Genomic DNA, 20,486 nt, shown 5'->3' with positions numbered 1-20,486 from the left:
CACCCAGCCTCAGTTCCTAATTTATAAACTGATGAAGTCCCAAATGCTATAACTTCATATCATTTTAATTTTTAGCAATCCATCTAAATTGAAAAGACTATATTGACATTTCCATGATTTACTAATAGCCAAAAATCATATCACTTTTGATCCTGAAAAAAATTCAAGAAGCCTTGGGATACTGACACAGAAAAAAAATTGTAATTAACTTCCAAATTGTCAAAATTTCTTATGCTCCTCTAGTATCTCAGTGCTCTAAGAATGCCATAATAAATCATTTTGTTTAATGTATCCTTATGGGTTTTTCTAGTGAAGACCAGAAAACCTGCTACACAAATTATAGAAGAGTTATAACACTAATAAATCAGTTTTGTTGGGACTAAAGTTCAGTTCTCAGAAGGTAAGTTAAAGAAGTCCCTTCCAGTGAGACGCAATTTGCCAACACCTATAAAAACACAAACTCTTTCCTTCGAGGATTTAGATATGAATTTAATTACAAAACCTATTTTTCACCTAAGTATTTATTTAACATGCCGTAAGTGAATGTGTATGGACATGTATTTACAACCAATATATATAACATTAATTTACGTGTAACATTTATATGTGTATGCATATGAATATATAATTGGTCATATTTAGATTTTAAATCCTTAATAGGTAGAGATTACATAATACATATTATAAGTATTTAATATGTGTGTGATAAACAAGTAAGTCACAGAGATGGCTGAGAACAGTACCCTTTGATACTCAAATAGAGCATAAATATTCTCACACCTGTGTATTTCCAAAGGAACCTTTATTTCTACTAACTGTCATTTCGTGAATTCTACTTCATCTTTGTAAAATATATAGTTGGCCTATAATATAGATGTATATTTTTAAAACTTGTAAGTATTACAACCCCACAGAAATCATTATAACTGTCTAATATTTTTTCTAAGAATAGGGCCTACTGTATTTCATATTTTAATAAAACAGATATTTTTCAACTTTTCTCTCTGCTAGTCCTTATCCCCATAATGCCTAACAAAAACTGGCATTTAGATACAGATTGTACATTATGCAGAAGATAACAGATGAGCTTATCAGCTGTTTTACAATTACAAGGGTAAATTTATTGATAAAACTGCACAACATGAACTAACCTGACTCTTGTCAGTAACATGTGACAATATCAGTTTTCTGACTAGCTACCTGTTTGTAGTGCTCCTTAAACTGCAATGAAACAAATGACTTCTGTAACATTAAAACAATGGGCATTGGTTAAAAGGCTCAGAAACTATTTCTTTTCCACAAACTTTCAAAAGGCTTGTTGTAAATTTAGTGTTTTAACCTCAAATATATTTTTCTTACAATTTCTTTAGTAATATTTGCACCAAAATGTACTTATTGTGCCATCTTCAGGGCGTTTTTAGGAAACAGCTCCATGAAGTAAATTAGAAATTACTTTCCTTGGTGGGGTTTTTAAATTATTATTTTAAAGCTATAGAAGGTTTTTTTATGTATAGTTATTTTAAGTTTTAAAATATTAGTTAAAATCTATAAAGCAAAATAATTTAAGCTTTAATGTATATGAGAATGTAGACATCGAAATGTATATATGTAAATATATATACCTACAGACATACAATTTTTAAAGTTCTTTACAATTTCCAAAGCACTCACATATTATCTTATTTAGTATTTACAGTATTCCTCTGAGGTGTTACAGCAGAAACTTGTATATCCTTTTAAAAATGAGAAAGCTCATATTTAAAGACATGAATTACTGTTCAAAGTTTCAAAGACTGAATTATATAGCCAAGATTCAAGACTACATCTTTTTACTACAAGTAAAAAATTATTTCTACTATTATAGTGATATATAATATCCTTAAAATCAATGATGAAAATTATATGTAATTTTTAATTACTTTTGTTCAATAATTGTTAAAACATCTATAGTGACAGTTGGAATAATTCCTGGATATGGTGACCATATATCAGAAAATCAGACATTTAAATATGTAGCTCAATTCTTTTATCATTTCTGAACTTTATTTAACTAAGAAATCTATAGTGAAACAAGGACATATTTGACCAATGGAAAATTATGGTAGAATTACACAAATCAATCCACAGATGAATACAATACAAATGAATTGTTCATGTGATAAAACCAGACTATATAGCAAATACAAATCTGCTGTTCTCAGACCACTAAGAAGCCCTAAAGAAAACCAACATGATTCTTCAGCATCATTTGGGGTAACCATCTATTCTGATTTGCCTGAGACCATAGTGATTACCAATAGAGCACCTTTTCACATTCTAATGTGTACCAATTTGGACAACAAATTAACAGATCTCTTTTAGTGATGTATTTGATCCAATGGTACTAATAACAACCTGAACACAGAATGTAAAATAAGTATGACAGACATAATGAAAGGATTCACCTCTTTAGAAATCCATTCATTTTACATGCATCTGGAAAACACATTAGAAGACACAGGTTCCAATTATAGCTTTGTGTCTTACCAAGCTGGTGAATTTATGTATCTCTAACAGAAACTCTCCAAGCTTCTGTTTCCTTGTACGAGGATGACAATACCTTTTCCTCAAGGTTTTCGTTAAGTACTAAAATAACCTTGTGAAATCTACTAGAACTATGCCTAGCAGCCAGGACTTTATAAACGAATATTCATTATTAATCTGTAAGTCTCTTAAGTTCAGAGATATGTCCTGGACATGAAAAATATCCAACCAGTACTTTTATTGAGTGAATTTTAAGTGACAAGGAAGGAATTACCTTAATATGAAGAGATTTTTATAACCTGGTCAAATTCATCTACTATTTAAGATTAACAATTCTCAAAAAATAAACCAACAGAATATGGCCCTCTCTGGTATGGAAGAATAGCCGAAAACTCCACTGGATGCTAACTGACTTTGGGAATTCCTGAATCATGAACTTCTCTAGTGAGAATGCCTTTTCCTAGAACTGAAGTTCCTAAACTTTGAGGTTACAAGCCCAGTTTGAAAGCTTGATAGCAGCTATGATTCTGTCCCTAAAAACAATCTCTAGTCGTATGTCATCTAGTGACAGGGATATGATCTGAGAAATGCCTCAATAGACACTTCATGGTTGTGCGGATATCACGGAGGGCACTTACATCAACCTAGGTGGTATAATAGCCTACTACACCCCAAGGCTATATGGTAGAGCCTATTGTTTCTAGGCTATATGCCCATACAGCACATTACTGAATACTGTAAGCAATTGAAATACAATGGCCACATGTGTACTTAAACATAACTAAACATAGAAAAGGTATAGTATAAATACAAGATTCTAATCTTTTGGGACTACCATCATATATGTGGTTCATTGGTGCTGGAAACACAGTTATGTAGCATGTGACTGTATGTACAAAGAAATAAAATATATGTATATACATACTATATATACATATATAGGTGCACACATATGCATATATACATATATAGTCTGTAAATCCATATATAAAACATACATAAGCACAAATATATGTACAATTTCAAGAGGTTTATGAAAACTCTAAAGCCCATATCATAGGTTTTTGGTTAAGAATCCCTAACCTAGAATAATGGCACTCTCTTGGTTGATTCTATAATACATGCATATTACATGTATATTATAGATATTAAATGACAAGAAATTACTACTTAATGAAGTGATACTTAACCTTACTGAGTATTCTGATACATCTTACTCTGTTCCATACTAGTCTGTTCCATTTTATTATATTCTATACTATGCTGTTCTGGTTTTTAAAGAACAAATAAAGCTAGTTTAATCAACTACTGTATACTGTCAGATTTCATGCTCCAAGATTGGAAATTACTGCTGTAGAGTATGACAGCAGCTGCTTCAGGACTTGTACTACAGAAGGCAAGATAATGCTATAGCTGTTAGTAACCTAAGGGAGACAGCCCTTAGTGGGGAAACTGTAGAGAACAATAGTGCTATAGAAACGGGAAATCAAAGCCCTCAGACCTCCCCCTGCTTGCCTAGAGACGTCTGGTGCACTTTCAAGGAGATATCATCCCCTACAAAGCTGTTCCTGGTGTTTATTTTAAGTAGACTAATTTGCATTTGCATAAAAATGAATGGTAGATGAGGAAAACATGAGATCTGCACAATGCTACAGTTCTTTGAAAAAGAATCTTGATGCAGCTTGTAAAGAAAAGTGGTTCCTTAGCAAAAAACGCAAATTAAGTAGAAAAAGAAAGTGTAATTCAACAGCAAATTTATGCATTTACTTATATTGACCCTGTTTCCAAAATGATTTGAGATGACTTCAAAAGGAATTAAGGATTTTTTACAAATTAATTTGGAATTAAGTGCATTAGTGATCAAACACTTAGAATCATAGAAGAGTAGTTTCAGTGGTAACTCTGGTGTGCACAAGAATAATGGACGGCTGGGTCCAAGGTCCTTAGACTCAAACAGCAGGTTCTAACTTTGGTGGAGGCAACCCATAGTCATCAGAGCTATTAACCATCTGAATGAAAGAGACAGTTGGGATGATCTTTGCTGTTGTTGCTGTGAGCAAAAAGAAGACGAATCACACATAAAGGTTAAGCAAGTAATACTTGTAGTTAGATTCATATTTCAATATAGAAATAGACATGGAGAAAACACTGTTCCTGGTGGTTGGAATACATCAGGGAACAGGACAGGCAAAAATGCCTACCCATGGAATTTGCAAGTTAGAATGAGAAATTGACAATAGACAACACATATGACAAATAAGCAATCTGTATTATCTATTAAAAGATGATCAGTGCTATAGAAAAAATAGAGCAGGGAAAGGAAGATCAGGAAAGCAGGGATGGAGATTGCATGGGTGGCATTTGAGAAATGATGCAGGAATAGAAAAGAACGGTTTAAAACAGATGCACAGAAAAAAGGCTTCACAAGTTTTGTCACATAGATAATTCAGATCTTTTTGATGTACCTATGTCACCAATGCAGCTGTCCAGGCTTTTTTTGTGTATGAGTGTGTGCAAATTATAGCTTGTGGTGAGTTTTAAATAAATGAGCTTACTTTGTTTAAAAAATAACCCTGAATGTCTTAAGTTCATCCAAAAAAAAAAAAACCTTCAATAAACATTATTTTAATGCATCAAATAAAAAGTTTGAGTTAAAAAGCAATTTGGGAAAGTTTTATGAATGTTATTTTGGGAAAGAACATTAATACCATTTTCTGATAATCTATGGCATCAAAACATTATGAAACAGAATCACAGTTTATTAAAGGCTATGTAATGCTTAGTTTATTGTTAAGCTCCATGTGTTCCAGCAACAATATCTAGTCACTAGAAAATGGTTTAAATTCATGTCTATAGGTAAAACAAATGAGTTTGTATCTAATGCTTTGGGTCAGGAAATGTAATGATAAGTTTCAACTGCCAGCTATACTAAAATTATAAAATACTTCTGAAAAATGGTAGATCACTTTTTGAACATTAAAAAATTTGGATTAATAACCTATATCATCTGATTGTGTATATTTTTACCAATGTTTTCATTTGATTTATATAAGCAAACAGGACTATTTGAAGTAGCTCACCACCGTAACCTTAAAAAATTAAAGGACACTCTGTGGCATTGCTTACATCCATAATTCTCAAAAATGTTCCTGATGGCCTTTATATGAAAAGGTGCCAGTATATCATATATCATAAATACTGCAGTCAAGGGGAAAAGAAAAGATATAGGAAAGAATTTTTCATGTGAAAGTTGAGTTTGAAAGCATGAGAAAGAAGTAGAATATGGGGTATGCCTGGGCATCCATATGTGTGTGTATGGACCTATTAATCAAATATGTATCTATTAATCATTGTGCTCATTTTTAAACCATTTTCATTTGCTCTATTATAGCAGACTGGTTTCTACCACTTAGAGTTCTGGCAGTTGACATGAATGTATGTCTGTAAAATCTCTACAACTAAACACGATTTTATCTACAATACATCCTTCACTTGGTTGTTGTCCTTAAGAGTTTCTGTTATACTCAAATTCACAGTTGTAGTCTTGAGACCTAAGCTCAGCCCTATTCCGCTTGTTGGTGTTTCCCTCAGAGTTTTAGAATTATAGTTTCCACCATTTCATTCAGAGGTTTATGTACTTTTCCCTGTGCTTCTCCTTGAGTATGAGAAGATGATGTTGCAGGTAGCATACACCAAGTAGGAACTGCATGCCTGTATAAACATCAGCTTCGTGGAAAACCTGTTTTGGTGGCTAGGGCTGAAACAATGATTTTTATTCTCCAAGCCTTGTTTCCTTTTCCTCTATGCAATTAGCTAGATTACATTGCCTACGCTCACTTACCATTACATGGGGCCACGTAACTGGGTCCCCAGATAAACGTGGGCAGAAGTACTGTTGGCTACATTCAGATGTTCCAGCTTTACTCCCTAGTCCCTCATCTATAGACAACTTCAAAGCCCAAGAGCCACTAGCTGAACAGAGGTGCTGAGTTTGCTTAATGCATGAAGCTCTGGCACCTCTGCCTGAACTTACTGTCACCTGAATCATCAGACTGCAATGTCCGTGATAAATATATTCTTAACTTGGCGAGCCACAGAAATTTTGGGTTGTTTCAGCATCAAATATAATTTACTGTGACTCGTACAGATTCTGAGGATTAACGAGAGGAGATTCTGCTGTACTTTTTAAACTTATTTTTCTAAGCCCACTTTCCTCTAGAAAAAGTTGAGATGTCTGATATTATTTTATAAACAAGTAACAGAACATGAGGGAAAAGGGTTCAGAGGACAAGGAAGACTCCAGAAAAAGAGACTTCTTTCAGATTTTAAAAGACAGATATCATATGTAAATATGTAAATTTAATCCTGAATAAGGCCTTAGAAAATCTCTTATTTCTCCTGGTTTCTTTACAAAAATGAAAATAGATGGGCTCACTAAAATATGTAAAAATAATGTACAGCAGCATCTCATCTCATTCCTGGCAAATATTTGTCACCTTCATTTTGGGGGGATATATTTAGTGGAACTCAAACCTGCAAAGAATTGGGCAGCAAAAAAAAGTGGGGGAGAGGAAAAGAATTGGGAAGGAAGTGAGAATACTGTGATAATTCTTTGAATTTAAAGGGCATAATCAAAATCCTCATCCATACGCAGCCTCAGCCATTTGCCCAAGTATTTTCTATAAATATTATTCTTTTCCAAACATGCCATGGCGGGAAGGAATTGGATGAAGCACTGATATAAAAAACTGATTCCTTGGCAGAGCTGCAGTAAGTACAACATGATCCCCATCTGATTATGAGAAAGAAAGAAGTGCAATCTATTTCTTTAAAATAGAGTTGAGAAACAAGCAGCTTGTGTCTTCCCAAAAGTTAATGAATCTCAGTGTTTAAAGCAATGACTTATCAGCAAAGACACAGTCACATTTATGGTTAACATAAATGCCTATCCACTCAATGTATGTTTTAATCCAGGGATTGGGAAACTATATCCTTTAGGCCAAATCCGGTACTCAGCCTGTTTGTATAAAGAAAGTTTTATTAGAACACATCTTTGGGAGGCCGAGGTGGGTGGATCACAAGGTCTGGAGATCAAGACCATCCTGGTTAATACAGTGAAACCCCATCTCTACTAAAAATACAAAAAATTAGCCTGGCGTGGTGGTGGGCGCCTGTAATCCCAGCTACTCGGGAGGCTGAGGCAGGAGAATCGCTTGAACCCGGGAGGCAGAGCTTGCAGTGAGCCGAGATTGTGCCATTGCACTCCAGCCTGGGCGACAGAGTGAGACTCCATCTCAAAAAAAAAAAAAAAAAAGAACACATCCATGTCTATTCATTTATGCACTGTTGGTGGAAGATTTCTCAGTACTACAAAAAGGCTAGGTAGCTGGGACGGAGATCATATGGCCTGCAAAGCCTAAAATATTTACTATCTGGTCCTTTACAGAAGAAATTTGCCAACCCATTTTAATCCATCAGGATCTAAGTCCTCAATTTCATATTTATATATCTAGGTCATTCCAATTTAAATATTTGTATTTTGCTCTTTAGGTTCAATACAAAGACTTAAAAATAATATTTTTAAAATTTAATTATTTTATTAACAATCATTATGTGTCAATGAAAAATAAAACAAAAAAGAAAACTATTTGAACCTCATTAGCAATAAAGAAATACAATTTATAACAGTGTGATAATAGGATAATTCTTCATCTATTAGCTACAATTTTTTTAGGTTTAATTTTTTAGGGAAAATTTCATCGTACAAAGATTAAACATAGGTCACTTCTGTGGTTTCAATGAGTCCCCCAAAGTTCATGTGTTGTAAACTTAATCCACAATGCAACAGAGTTGAGAGATGGAAACTTTAAGAGGTGATTAGGTCATGAGGGCTCTGCCCTCTTAAAAGGATTAATGTCATTATTGAGAGACTGGTTTCTTTATAAAAGGATGAGTTCAGACCCCTTCTCTCACTCTCTCAGTTCCTGTGAGTGCATGCTCTCTCTCTCTTCCTCCTTCTTGCGCATGTCATCCCTTCTGCCATGTTATGACACAGCAAAAAGGCCCCACAAGATGCTTGCCCCTTGATCTGGGACTTACCAGCCTCCGGAACTGTAAGCTACATAAATGTCTGTTCATTAAAAATTACCCAGTCTGTGGTATTCTATTGTAGCAGCACACAATTAAGGTCCCTCATCATCTGCTCTGATATTTCAAAACAAATCATTTCTACTATACTAAATACTCAGGAGATTGATGAAGATTAGCAAACTTTGGTTCGAGATTATGAAAAAGTAATACACACATTGAAAATAAAATTTGCTGACCATTAGAAACAAGTGTCAGGTTGAGTCATTGATCTCTAGTGAAATGAACACTACTTTTTATTTAACCCATTTCAACAGCTTTTATGCAAACTAAGAAACATGTGGGGTTTCTTAAGACTAAATAATACACTTCGTGAAAATATTGCCTCAGTTTAATCCCACAAAACAGGTGAGAAAACACACCTGTGTATTTATTGGTGCTAATCCCTCAGTGAATTTTGTCTTCTGTTCATTTCTGTTTGCTTTAGTTTCGGCTTTTACTTGGTTTAAGTCTTTCTTTTTTTAATTAAGAAACATTTTAATTCTGTAAAGTCATTGGAGGCTGGATGAACATCTCACCTATCTTTACTTTATAAAGTAAAGTAATACTTTACGCACTTCACTTATACTTTACACAGTGCCTGGTACAAAAAAGAAACTCAATACATTTTTGTTGAGTAAACGGTGCAATTAACGAATGCTTCAAATAATAAAAATACTTTATTTTACATCTGAATTCAAAATACTTATGAATTTGATAAAGTCCCATTTTAACCTTATAATTTTTAGTGCCGAATATTTTGGAAATATGAGATACTTGTGGAAAAAGTGCTACTAATAGCTTACTATTCAAAATTGTCAAGTTAGTTATACTTAGCTGAATTTTTTAGTCAACTGATTTATAAATTTTACTGGGTTAATGTACATACTACTGGCACAACTTCTCATTCAAATATTCATCTACCTGCTTAGATTTAATATTTTCATGTATCACTTTTGATTATGCAAAAAAAAAATCAACTGAATTTGGTAGTTCACTAGGCTAAAAAGAAAACAAAGTAACTAGATCACTTAATATTTTCTATTCTCATTGAAAAATAAGTATCTAAATTTTTAAAAGAATGAAAAATAGGCCAGGCATGGTGGCTCATGCCTGTAATCCCAGCACTTTAGGAGGCCGAGGCGGGTGGATCACCTGAGGTCAGGAGTTCAAGACCAGCCTGACCACCATGGAGAAACCCCATCTCTACTAAAAATACAAAAAATTAGCCAGGCATGGTGGTGCATGCCTGCAATCCCAGCTACTCAAGAGGCTGAGGTAGGAGAATTGCTTGAACCCGGGGGCAGAGGTTGCAGTGCGCCGAGATCGCACCATGGCACTCCAGCCTGGGCAACAAGAGTGAAATTCCGTCTCAAAAAAAATGAGTTAATTAATTTAATTTAATTAAGAAAAATAAGGCTCCTGAAAAGCAGCAGAGTAGATTTCTATGAATAAACTTTTTTATTTTCCCATATTATCAAAATCATAATTTATAAAACAGTAGTAGCATCCAAATTACTTTTTTTTAAAGTCTTCAGGTTATCATTGTATTTCAATTAGGTATTATGTGTATGAGGGTGAATTGAGAGTAGATAACAGATATCATGGAGGAGGCAGAAGCGAGTGCACCCAGCCACCCATCGGCATTGCACTATATTTAATGGATTATATTTATCCTTTTCCCCCACACTAAACAAGAATATGTTTATTTTAACATTTACAAATGGGAAATAAAGAAATTTTTAGAAGTACATCTTGTACTAGAGTTCAAATATTGAAAGACTTTACTGAATTCTCAGTCACTGCTGAATAAATCAAGCTCTGTTGTATTCAGATAAACTTTCTGTCCCAAAGAGCATGATCTCTCTGCTTCTCATTGTCTCTCAAGAAAATTCTGTTAGTAAATGCTAAAGGGAACCCTTTTTAGTTTTGCTGGTGTCACACCTGAATAATCACAGAGTCACTTTCTTAATTGTGATATTGATAAATATGCTTCTTTCCTCCAAAAGAGCTGTTACTATAGTAAAAAATGTTTGTACAGAATTGAAATAGATATTAAAAGTTGCTTAAGATCAAATGAAAAATATGTTACTTAAAGACATATTATAAAAATGCTGATGCAATCCAATTGGAACCTAATTTAATTGAGTTCTTGATTTGAAAAGCAATTTTCTATCAGGAGCTGCCATTATTCAAAAACTAATTTTATGTCTTTAAGGAACTTCTCCTACCATTTTCTTTCCTAAGATGTTGATGGCTAGGAAAAGCAGAAAGGAACTGTCACTACTACTGAGAACATATTTGTTCAAACAATGTTTTGTTACATCTGATAAAAGGCTGTAGCTGAAGAGATTTTTATTAACTTCAAAAAGTGTCACTTTTTCCTAACAAAGACACCAGAACCACCAATTAGTTCTTCCAAATATAGTCAATGTGCTACGAGGGAGTTCTGGAAGTATGTAAGCAATGATGATGGTAACCAGTGGGGGAGGTAGTTAGAAAATCTACCTGGGAATACTTATCAGGCAGGTTTCCCACATCGCTGGTTTAGAGTTTGGATAACAAGCCTCACAGGACAGGACATCATGGTCTATAGATTATTTATTCAGCATGTGATCACTAGCTTTAGCAAAAGAGGGGGAAAAAGCCAAGGAGTTTGAAGTTTAGATAAAGTTTAGAAGAGAAAGTGGGCCAAAGAGCTATTCCTGCTGTCAAAAAAGCCAAGCATGCTGCTAAAACTGTGGCAAAGGCTTAGTATCTGTGGGGCTGGATGGAGGATCTGAAATCCTTTGAACAGCAAATGGCTCTGAGCATTATTCCACATATTTGCTTCCCCAACCGAAAGTTTGGGAAAGATTCATATTAGGCATTTGTCCAACAATGCAATGTTTTTGCAAAGTCAAAGCTATTTGGCAAGCGTGGTTACCTGGGGAAGGAACTTGGAACAACCCTGTATGCTGTATACCTTGTAAATGCTGTTATCAACTGCAAAGGAGAAATGTTCATTTTCCTGAGGATAGCTTAAAAATAAATAAATAAATAAATAAAGATGTGGGGGAAGGAGCTCATTCTTCCAAAGGCCTTTGTCAGAGAAGCAAAAAAAAAAAAAAAAAAAAAAATCCTCTGTCAAAACACAGCTAGTTCAAAAGAATTAATTCAGGTTATTTGTAAAACACTGATCATGAGTTTATAACAATGTTTACATTAACACACTGTTGATTAAACTTGAAAATTTAAAAAGCATTTTACATTATAGAGTCATCTGAAATATGAAATAATTGCCGTTTCATCTGTTCTTGTTATAATCTACAGGACCGAGGTTGAAATAATCCCGCCTCTAGCAAAGTAGAACTAAACATCTCACAGAACAGTAATGTAGACATTTGAAATGCCATGTATTCTTCAGCTTTTGTGTTTTTGAACTCTTCAACCATGGTCCCAGTGCTATATTTTCATAATACACAGGCATGGAAATATTCACTAACTCACGGCAGTGGTGTTATTAAATGTTCAAAGCATATATTTCCCCAGATTCCTCTGATGCTGCTGTTCTAAAGGTCATGGTAGTCCCCCAGATGTACAATGCTAGAATGGTCTGCATTCACTTCATATGCTAAAATAAAACAAGACTTAAAATAAAAGAATAAAAGACCAAGAGGGTGAAACATAAAAAATAAATAAATAAACGTCAAGTCTAACCTGATGTCTGTTTAGGTGCTTCCAGTAATGATTAAACTTTCTTAAAACCAATTAACTAGAAAATGACTACTCTTTAGTCACTGGCCAGAATTGCAATGCAATTCTCAAGCACAAAGTAAAACGCACCAGATACAACTAGCTGGTGATTTATACATCACCCACACTTTAAAAATATCCCTGAATACTTCAGAAATATTAGGATGTGTCTTAAATACCATTTACAAAAGATGAGGAATAGGTATCAAAGTATAAGAACACAGGTATGAAACATATCGAGTGCCTATATTCATAGAGATGTTCCTGAATTAAATACTGTAAATGAAATTGTCAGTATAAAACTCCCATTATGCTCTAATGTGCTACCATTATTATTATTATTATTTTGAGACGGAGTCTCACTCTGTCGCCCAGGCTGGAGTGCAGTGGCGCGATCTTGGCTCACTGCAAACTCCGCCTCCCAGGTTCACACCATTCTCCTGCCTCAGCCTCCCGAGTAGCTGGGACTACAGGCGCCCGCAACCACGCCTGGCTAATTTTTTGTATTTTTAATAGAGACAGGGTTTCTCCACGTTAGCCAGGATGGTCTCAATCTCCTGACCTCATGATCCGCCCGCCTCAGCCTCTCAGAGTGAGAGCCTCTCAGCCGTGAGCCACCGCGCCCGGCCATGCTACCAGTATTTTTAAACCAACATTTGCTCGTTGCTATAAGAAGGTGTATTCACATTTACTGTCCTAAGTCAATGTCTTGGTACACAGTGCATCCTTTCATTCTCTGGCTTTACAGAGCACACAATGCAGTCTCAGCCTAACTTCTCCTCTTTTGTCTGATTTGCAAGTCCATTAATTTGTTCGGAAAATATTTGAACAGCCAAGCATACTTAGGAATCTCAGAGATCCTTTTTAAGCCATTTGATTAGAATACCAGAGGAAATAAATTACTTAAAACTAATCTCAATGAAAGGTCATAAGAAGAACTGAAACAAGTTTGGGGCAATTGTTGGTTAACTTAAGATTCCTGAGATGGATCGTTAACGTTAGCAGAAAAATACTGAACTTTAACTCTTTGAGAATCTGATTTGCACCTATCTCCTACAAAAATTCAAAGTTATTTCCGTCATCCAGCCATCTCTCTTCTCTGCTCAAAGTCTGTTGTTAACTGTTGTTACCTCATTGCATTTTCCACTCAATTGAACCATTATTTTCTGAATTTTTTTTTTGCCTGTTTCTGCCTTTCATTTGGTCTTTGGTTGACTACCTTATGTTCCTTCATTCTTTAGGCTTTATCTGATTCATTCAAAGAACTTTGCTCCAAGTCTGTTAACATGTTTTCATTCCCAACTCTTTCTCCACATCTTCCACAGTAATAAAAATTTTAGCTGGGCACAGAGAAACAAAGAATAAGACCATATTTTCAAGTCTCCTTGCATTTATGTATAATCATGTGACTATGTTTTGGCCAATAAAATGTAAATAAAATTATTACTTAGCAGTTTTCTAAACCCTTCTGAAAAAACAACTGATGTGTTGTTTCACCATCTCTTCCTCCATACTACTGCCTGGAACCATCTTAAACCATACCATCACATACAGCTGAGAAACAGCGTAGAAAGAGCTTCAGTCCTGAACGGTGTGAAGCTCTATACTGAGCATGGACCATTCATTTGGGTGAGGGAGACATAAACTTCTCCTTTGTTTTAAGCCATTTTCTCTTGGTCTTTCTGACACATATAGCTGATGTAATTCTAATGCATAAGTATTTAGGCAAAGTTTCTGAGGCTGGGTTATTGTTTGTGTTTCCTCATTCACTCTCTGTAGTCTGTTTCTACATCCTTTGCCATTTTCCCATAACTTTCTTGTGCTTCTACAGGAGGAGTAGATGATCCTGTCTGACACATTGACTTTGGACTTTGGCCAACGGAATGAGAGCACATATGCCACTTTCTGCATCCAAGCAGAAGCTTTAAATGTAGTTGCAACAGGCTCAGCAGGGCTTGTATTCCTGGTTCTCTACCATGAGCACAGCATTAGCCATATGGAGGCTCCTTCAGCACCTGAGTCTCAGAATGAGAAGATATATAGAGACAAGTGCGCAAAAATAAGTGTTTGAGGTAAGCCACTGAGATTTTGACTTTTTTTGTTAGCTAAGGCTAATACATAAAATAAAAGCTAATACAAGTTAATTAAAAGAGTCAAATAAAAAACAAAGCTTCCATGGCAACAAAAGCCGAAATGGACAAATTGGATCTAATTAAACTAAAGAGCTTCTGCACAGCAAAAGAAACTACCATCGGAGTGAACAGGCAACCTACAGAATGGGAGATAATTTTTGCAATCTAATCATCTGACAAAGGGCTAATATCCAGAATCTACAAAGAACTCAAACAAATTTACAAGAAAAAAAAACAACCCCATCAAAAAGTGGGCAAAGGATATGAACAGACACTTCTCAAAAGAAGACATTTATGCAGCCAACAGACACATGATCATCACTCATCATCACTGGCCATCAGAGAAATGCAAATCAAAACCACAATGAGATACCATCTCACACCAGTTAGAATGGCGATTATTAAAAAGTCACAAAACAACAGGTGCTGGAGAGGATGTGGAGAAATAGGAACACTTTTACACTGTTGGTGAGACTGTAAACTAGTTCAACCATTGTGGAAGACAGTGTGGCGATTCCTCAAGGATCTAGAACTAGAAATACCATTTGACCCAGCCATCCCATTACTGGGTATATACCCAAAGGATTATAAATCATGCTGCTATAAAGACACATGCACACGTATGTTTATTGCAGCACTATTCACAATAGCAAAGACTTGGAACCAACCCAAATGTCCAACAATGATAGACTGGATTAAGAAAATGTGGCACATATATACCATGAAATACTATGCAGCCATAAAAAAGGATGAGTTCATGTCCTTTGTAGGGACATGGATGAAGCTGGAAACCACCATTCTCAGCAAACTATTGCAAGAACACAAAACCAAACACTGCATGTTCTCACTCATAGGTGGGAAATGAACAATGAAAACACTTGGACACAGGAAGGGGAACATCACACACGGGGGCCTATCGTGGGGTGAGGGGAGAGGGGAGGGAAAGCATTAGGAGATATACCTAATGTAAATGACGAGTTAATGGGTGCAGCACACCAACATGGCACATGTATACATGTGTAACAAACCTGCACGTTGTGCACATGTACCCTAGAAATTAAAGTATAATAATGAACCAAAACAAAACATAACAAAAACCAAAGCTTCACAGACCAGCTTAAATATGGTTGGAAAAATGAGGCATGAATATTTACCTTTGGTAAAGCAGTAACACCATATTGCAGTAATCAAAACTGCACATGGTGTAACATGAACTAGAAAATGAAATTTTTTATAGAAAGACCCAAAATAATCACAAGGTCAAGGAAATGGACTTTACGATTGCTTATGAGCTTAAACACTTCATCCATCCTTAAACTTCACAAGTCAGGATAATTTTCCTTCCTTGCTTTTATAAAAAACTTGTACAAACCTCTATCATTTTCCTTTGTATGTCAGATGACCATTATTTTTAATAGGTCTGCCTGGTTAAAAAATTTAAAGTCACTATTTAAAACCAAATTAGACAAATAGTGACTCCACCCATAAAACGAGGCTGGCATGGAGAGGAGAGGGAATTATGGGTAGCATATCATTATTAACCTATTGAAACATGCAGATATAAGATAGTTCTAATATAGCCTTTCTGTGACTAGCATGCAGCCAAAACACACAGGAAAACAGGGATCAAAAAAGTAAATGATGTGTGTGTGTGTGTGTGTGTGTGTGTGTGTGTATTTCCTTGCTGTGTCAGCTAAGAGTCCTAGAAACAATGACACCCAGCAGCAATGAGCGTATAAAGCTCCTAGGTCTCTGTTTCTGATACCATCCTGAAACAAAAGGAACAAGGACTCCTTGGAAAAATGGTGGATTGTAGGCTTGGGGTAGGAAATATAGAAGAGAAGCCTACAGCATCCTTTAGTGCCATAAAGTAAGGAAGAACTAAAAAAAATTAAAATGTGTGCATACACACACACACACACACCCCCATACAGTGATGTGGTGTGTCAAAGGGACACATCAGCTAAAGCAGAGACAATTCAAGCAATAACATAAAGTAGGATAGAATTATATCCCCAAGTATTAAATACATGTCCATGAATTCATACTGTTAAAATGATGAAACAAATAAATCAATAGGAGAGAAGAGATACATCTTTTATTCAGAAAATGCCAAGCAACTTATGTAGACACTCCATCTTCAAGGAGGTGGAACATTACTCCCTTTTCCCTAAGTGAGAACTGTACTAATGACTTTTTTCTAAAAGATATAGTATAGAAAGGGGGAGTAGGCAGAGAAACTTCCCATTGGAGAAAATTGCCACACACTATTCTTAGTCAGGTAATCAATGGCAACGTCAACAGTGATTACTTCTGTTGACAGCATGTTTCCCTGATGTAATGTGATGAAAATGGCACATTACCTACGGTTTTCCTCCCCAAAACATTAGGAACATTTGACAGTCACAACTGAGGGACAGTCTATGAAGTACCTGGCCATAACCTTCAAAAACTATGAAAGGCCATTAAAAACAAGAAAAGTATAAGAAATCGTTACATCCAAGAGGAATTTAACGAGACATGAGAGCTAATATAATCCTGCATCCTGGATGAAATCTTTGTACAGAAAAAAGGATACTAGGTAAACCCAAGGAAATATGAATAAAATATAGACTTTTAAAATAATGTATCAATATTGGTTCATTAATTGTAACAAATGTACCATAGCAATTTAAGATAAATAGGGAAAACTGAGGATGGGCTATATGTGAACTCTCTGTACTATCTTTTTTTTTCTATAAATATAAAACTCTCCTAAAATGAGAAGTTTATTTTAAAAAGTAGATGAAGCTTTTGAATTTATTTTAATGGCAATATAATCTTCATATCTCACATTTTCTTGATTAAAATGGGAATTAAAAAAATCTTTTTAGGATGCATTTATTTTATTACCCATCCTACAGTATCAAAGTTACCAAAGCACTAACTACATTAAACTTAGAATGCAATTTCATAATTCCGAAGGCTTTACCATTTAAAAATATCTAGAGGTAATTTAAAAGTCATTATAAATTATATAGATTAAAAGCTATTTAAAAGGAATTAGATTCTTATTCATACGTTAAGCCTTGTTCTATAAATATATGAAGTCTTCTAGAAAAGCTGGCGTTGTCTTTTAAATATGTGAATAAAATGTGGTAAAATTTATACTGTGACTAAACACAGAAGAAAAATCCAAATGTAACATTTGATCAGAATGGTTCTAAATACAGTGATGAATCACTTAATGTTCTGAAAAGTGCAACATTAGGCAATTTAGTTGTTATGTGAACATCAAGACAACAAAAGTGTACTTACACAAATTTAGATGGTATAGCCTAGTACACACCTAGGCTAAATGATACAGCCTTTTGCTCCTATGCTATAAGCCTGTACAGCATGTTACTCTACTGAATGCTGTAGGCAATTAGAACATAATAGTAAGTATTTGCATCTCTAAACATATCTAAACACAGAAAAGGTACAGTAAAAATGCGGTATAAAAGATTAAAAATGGTACACCTGTAAAGGGCTCTCAGGATGAATGGAGCTTGCAGGACTGGAAATTGACCTGGGTGACTGAGTGAATGAGTATGAGTGAATGTGAAGGCCTAGGATGTTACCATACACCACTGTAGCCTTCAGAAACACTGTGTACTTAGGCTACACTACATTCATGTGATCCAATTTTTCTTTCTTTAACAATAAATTAGCTTACTGTAACATTTTTACTTTATAAACTTTATTTTTTAACTTTTTGACTAGTTTCTCTAGATCTTTATTCTACAATTTTTTTTTCTATTTTTTTCTTTACTTTTTAAACTTCTTTGTTAAAAACTAAGACACAAATACATATATTGGCCTAGGCCTACACAGGGTCAGGATCATCTATATCACCATCTTCCAGCTCCACATCTTGTCCCACTGCATGGAGCTGCCATCTGCTATGATAGCAATGCCTTCTTCTGGAATACCTCCTGAAGCACCTGCCTGAGGCTAACAGTATATATATATATATATACTCTTATAATAATAATTAGTATTAATTAGTACTAACTGTTCATTAGTATTATGTGTTATTAATTATACTAATTAATAGTATATATATATGTAGGAATACATTCTAAAACAATGATAAAAGCATAGTATAGTAAATGTATGTCAGTAAAACTGATTTATTATCAAATATTATGTGCTGTATGGAATTCTATGTGTTATACTTTCATATGACTGGGAGCACAGTAGGTGTGTTTACACCAACATCACCACAAACACATGAGTAATGCATTGATTATGATGTCATTAGGCAATAGGAAGTTTTCAGATCCATTATAATCTGGAGTCTGTCATATATGCAGTCCATCATTGACTGAAACGCCGTTATGCGGTGCATGAGTATATATTAGAAAGACTGATGAAAATGAAATTTCTAGGTTTTTACCATCTTATATCCAGTTTTGTTTCAAAATTCAATCCAAGCAAAATATAAAATAAGGATTATTAAGTATAAATACAACTTAAATTACAATAATGGATCCACTAACTAAATATATCATAAGGCATTAATGTTAATTCTATCCCTCTTTGCTTCAAATGCAAACCAAGAAAAGCATCATAGCATGAACTCTCTGAGGAATTAACTTTCCTATAATAGTGTGCATTAAGTGATTCTGTTCATTGCACACACACATGCACACACACACACATTCTCTAACATATATTAATTTCATTTACAAATGTTACTATAGAACTTACTTTGCTGGGTATTTTATTGATTTTCTATTTCCTCTTTGAAGCACCTAGCCTACTTTACTTGTTGACGTTTTCATTGATTTTCTATTTCCTTTTGGAAATGAGATGAGAGCTTTTAAACAGGTCATGCTACTTGGCAAGAATAAGATGTTAAGTTGTGTGGTTTTCTTAGGGAATTTCACCATTAAACTTACTACTTTTCTTTCCATAGAAAGTAGCAATTTATTTTTAACTCCTTATTGTATGCCATTGTACTGCTTATTTTACTCTTAAATGTGTTATTATACAAATTAACTTCATAAGAAAAATGTGATTCTTGACTGATTTAAATGTATCACCAAGTTAATTCCTACTATAGTGAATTCTCAAAGGTAATAACCTAAATTTTGGAAGGTTATTTCAAGTCTCGTAGGATATACATGATCTTAAAAGTTGTGACAACCTAAACAATATCAGCAGTAATGAATTGCCTAACTTGCACCTCTGAAAGTAAATAATTGCTAAGATAATTGAAGTAACTATCATCTTTATCACCCAAAGTTGGAGTAAAAGAACTTTACAACTTACCAGTATGTACATTTCTGTGTTAATGACTACCTATCTGAGTGAGAAGACAAACTGGGCTTTCAACTTTTCTAAAAGAATGCAATTTTGCTACCTACATTTGAATTCAACCATCTCAATGTCATATAGCACTAGTCAAAATTACTGGAAATATCTGATTTTTTGTTTTTCTTTCTTTTTTTTTTTTTTTAGACAGTCTCACTCCGTCACCCAGGCTGGAGTGCAGTGGCACAATCTTAGCTCACTACAACCTCTGCCTTTTTGGGCTCAAGCTATTCTCCTGCCTCAGCCACCCCAGTAGCTGGGATTACAAGCATGCACCGCCATGCCTGGCTAATTTTTGTATTTTCAGTAGAGACGGGGTTTCACCATGTTGGCCAGGCTGGTCTCAAACTCCTGACCTCAAGTGATCCACCCACCTTGGCCTCCCAAAGTGCTGGGATTACAGGTGCGAGTCACCGTGCCTGGCCTTGAGTTTTTAAAAGGAACTATGCAAAAACATAATAGCCAGTTATTCCACTAGAATTTTCCTGTCCAATTCAGTAGCCACCAGATCCATGTAGCTATTGAGCATTTAAAATATCACTAGTATCAATTGAGATGTTCTGTAAGTGTAAAATACACACTAGATTATCCAAGAAAAGAATTAACATATTGCATTTATAATTTTTCTGT

The 20,486-nt window shown here is 34.8% G+C and overlaps 1 protein-coding gene and 1 non-coding gene across 4 annotated transcripts in view; both read right to left on the bottom strand.

Moving 5' to 3' along the window:
• Positions 1 to 20,486, bottom strand: part of LOC129035254 (uncharacterized) — a 253,820-nt gene that overhangs the window by 115,372 nt on the left and 117,962 nt on the right. The window lies entirely within an intron of this gene.
• On the bottom strand, positions 297 to 359 carry LOC129035947 (U7 small nuclear RNA). Its single transcript, XR_008502426.1, has one exon. It is a non-coding gene; the product is annotated as a U7 small nuclear RNA (small nuclear RNA).

Source organism: Pongo pygmaeus, chromosome 3, assembly GCF_028885625.2.
Source record: "Pongo pygmaeus isolate AG05252 chromosome 3, NHGRI_mPonPyg2-v2.0_pri, whole genome shotgun sequence".
Lineage (NCBI taxonomy): Eukaryota > Metazoa > Chordata > Mammalia > Primates > Hominidae > Pongo > Pongo pygmaeus.
Note: the sequence above shows the minus strand (reverse complement) of the source record. Positions and strands in the feature narration are given on the sequence as shown.